Below are 3,688 nucleotides of genomic sequence, written 5' to 3'. Positions count from 1 at the left end.
ATTTGTGTGTATATATATATATATATATATATATATATATATTATGTATGTGTGTGTGCGTGCATGAAAGTATGCATGAATGTATACGTTTTTATATTTGTGTGAATATAAATAGGTATACGTATACACATATATAAATATGTATGTATGTATGTATGTATGTATAGATAGATAGATAGATAGATAGATAGAGAAACAGATATTTAGACATAGATATATATATATCTAGACATATAAACACACACACATACATATGTATATGTATACTATCACCTACATATACATACAAATATATACATATATATCAATAGAAACTCACACACATATACATAACACTCACATACATGTGCATATATATATATACATAGCTATGCACACATTCACAAACATATAAATTGTGTGTGTATATATGTATTATGCATGACTATATTTATGACTGTATATGTACACACACATACACACTCACAAACATAAATTAAGTGTGTATATGTGTGTGCGTGACTGTATTTGTGTCTGTATGTATACACACACATATAGACATGGTTGCATAATTAGAAACTTTGCTTCACTTTCACATGGTTTGGGGTTTTCCTTCCCACTAAATGACACCTTGGGCAAGCGTCTCATATTATAACATCAGGCTGATCAGTTCCTTGTATGTGGAATTGGTATATGGAGACAGTACTGAAGTCCTATTCCCTCTGGCCTTCCCCCACTTGAACTCACTCTACCTTGACACAGTGTGGACTTAGTTCCCCATTGACAGGCCCTGGGTATGTGTGGTTACGTTGGATTATAAGGTTATGGTAATTAGGTAAATGGATATGTATTAATTTGTATATATGCATTCTTTTTTTTTTATTTTCTTCCAAGAGTGGAGCCTACGTCCTTATCCCAGCATCATGGCTGTTAGATTTGATCCAGTAAACTAGACCGCTTGGCAAAGCTAGTGTAAATGGGATGGAGGTATGTTGAATTGTTAGTATAGTTGTTATTGTCTGTGCGGATAGTTTTATAAGACATCTATTTGATATATATCATAGGCCAACCCTTGACCATTTACTAAATTCACTCCACAACCCAATCCAAATTGTAGCTGCTATCACCAACCATCCAATTCATATTTATCATTAATGACCTTACTCCCTTAAATCAACCCTTGTTCATCATTCAGTATATTTGACTCCCACCTCCCCACCTTGTCCAATCTTTAACTGTCCCTCATTCTCTCCATCACACACTTGGAATCACTACCCAGTGACACTTTCTGCAGCTCTACCCCAACCTGGGGGCCAAGCCTGAGACCTCATCACCACCATCATTATTGCTCCAGCTCTTCACTGATTTCTCCCACCCACTCATTTATAATGTGAGCATTCATTCACTTGTCTCCTCTACAACAAGACACCTATTCTGGCCCCCTTTCTTCATATCTCTTATCTTTTACTTGTTTCAGTCATTTGACTGGGACCATGCTGGGGCACCACCTTGATGGGTTTTAGTCCAGGCCTTATGGTTTTAAGCTTAATACTTATTATATTGGCCTCTTTTGCTGAACTGCTAAGTTACAGGGACATAAACACACCAGCACCATGGGAGGGGGACATAAACACACCAGCACCATGGGAGGAGGACAAACACAGACACAAAGGCACATAGATATGTACATACATATATACAATGGGCTTCTTTCAGTTTCTGTCTACCAAGTCAAGTGGGACTGAACCCAGGACCATGTGGTTGGGAAGCAAGTTTCTTACCACACAGTCATGCCTTTCATCACCTAACATAAACTGCCCCCCACCCTGCTAAAGTTAACCCCCTGCTCAGCTGAAGAAATTAGTCTTGCAAGTTACATGAAGACTAAGCTAGTGCTGGGGCCATCAAAAAAAATAAATAAATAAAATAAAGCACTGAGTACTCTGTTAAGTGTTTGGTGTTAGGAAAGGCACTCAGCCATTGAAACTGTACCAAAGCAGATATTGGAGGACAATGGGCAATACAGTCCTCCAACTGATCAGACCCAGTCAAACCCACCAACACATAGCAGCATGGAAGATGCTAAAAGCTGGTGACGACAATGATGATGACAATGCTGCTACTGTTGATGATGATGATGTATGTATGTGTAAGTTCTTTTCTCAACCACATGGTTTTAAGTTCAGTCCCACTATCTGGCACCAAGGACACAAAACTTGGACCAACCAAAGTCTTGTGAACTGAACTTGGTAGACAGAAACTGAATCAAGAAACTGGTAATCAGTGCTTTAGTTATTGTTTACATCCCTTGTCTAAGAACCCACTAAAACATACACTTATACACACACAGTATACATGTATATATATATATATATACACACTCATACTGGGACACTGCCTTGAATTTTTAGTTGAAGGAATCAATTCCAGAACTTCTTTCTTAAGCCTGATGCTTATTCTATCAGTCGCTTTGCTGAACCACTAAGTTGCAAGGATGCAAATACACCAACACCAGTTGTCAAGCACTGTGGGAGTGGGACAGAGACAGAACCCCCCACACACACACACACTCACACACAGACATATATATAAATATAATGGGCTTCTTTCAGTTTCCATCTACCAAATCCACTCACAAGGCTTTGGTCGGCCCATGGCAATAGAAGAAAACACTTGCCCAAGGTGACTGAACTTAGAACCATGTGACTGGGAAGCAAGCTTACCACAAAACCATGCCTGCGCCTATATAAATATATATATATATATATATATATATATATATATATATATATATATATATATATATATATATATATGTATATATATATATATGAACACATGTATTTATGTTTGTGTGTGCATGTTTATGTCTCCTTGACCTGACATCATGACTCAGTAATAAAATGAGCATCACTGTTATACAATACACATAGCATCATTCATTTCCAATGTTCCATGAAAAGCATGCCCAGCCATGGGGAAATATTGCCTTGCTTAGAAACAGGTAAGGCTGCTGAAAGGAAAATGTATCTGGCTGTAGAAAATTTGCCTCAACGATTTCCATCTAACCCATACAAGCATGAAAAAGTAAATGGTAAAATGATGATGAGGATGATGATGATGATGACGATGATGATATAAACATATAGACAAAGAAATGGGAAATAGGAAAATATAAACTGCACATAAAAATACGTAAAGTATATTTTCTTTTATTTTTTTATTCTTTTACTTGTTTCAGTCATTTGAATGCGGCCATGTTGGAACACTGCATTTAGTTGAACAAATTGACCCCAGGACTTATTCTTTGTTAGCCTAGTACTTGTTCTATCGTACTCTTTTCCCGAACCACTAAGTTACAGGGATGTAAACACAGCAGCATTGGTTGCCAAGCGATGTTGGGGGGGGGGGGACAAACACACACACACACACACACATACATCATCATCATCATTGTTTAACATCCACTTTCCATGCTAACGTCAAACGATGATGATGATGATGATGATGATGATGATGTATGTGTGTGTGTGTGTGTTTGTCCCCATATATACATATATAAACGATGATGATGATGACGATGATATATATATATATATATATATATATATGTGTGTGTGTGTGTGCGGGCGACACATGAAATTTTTCGAGCGGGATCGTTGCCAGTGCCCCTGGACTGGCTCATGTGCGGGCGACACATGAAATCTTT

General features: G+C 37.6%; 1 protein-coding gene across 3 annotated transcripts in view; it reads right to left on the bottom strand.

Moving 5' to 3' along the window:
* LOC106881649 (transient receptor potential cation channel subfamily M member 3) overlaps positions 1 to 3,688 on the bottom strand; it is a 662,626-nt gene that overhangs the window by 463,116 nt on the left and 195,822 nt on the right. The gene's annotated exons all lie outside the window — the stretch shown is intronic.

The sequence above is a fragment of the Octopus bimaculoides genome, chromosome 9, assembly GCF_001194135.2.
Source record: "Octopus bimaculoides isolate UCB-OBI-ISO-001 chromosome 9, ASM119413v2, whole genome shotgun sequence".
Lineage (NCBI taxonomy): Eukaryota > Metazoa > Mollusca > Cephalopoda > Octopoda > Octopodidae > Octopus > Octopus bimaculoides.
The sequence above is the reverse complement of the archived record's forward strand: the minus strand, read 5'-3'. Positions and strand labels throughout refer to the sequence as shown.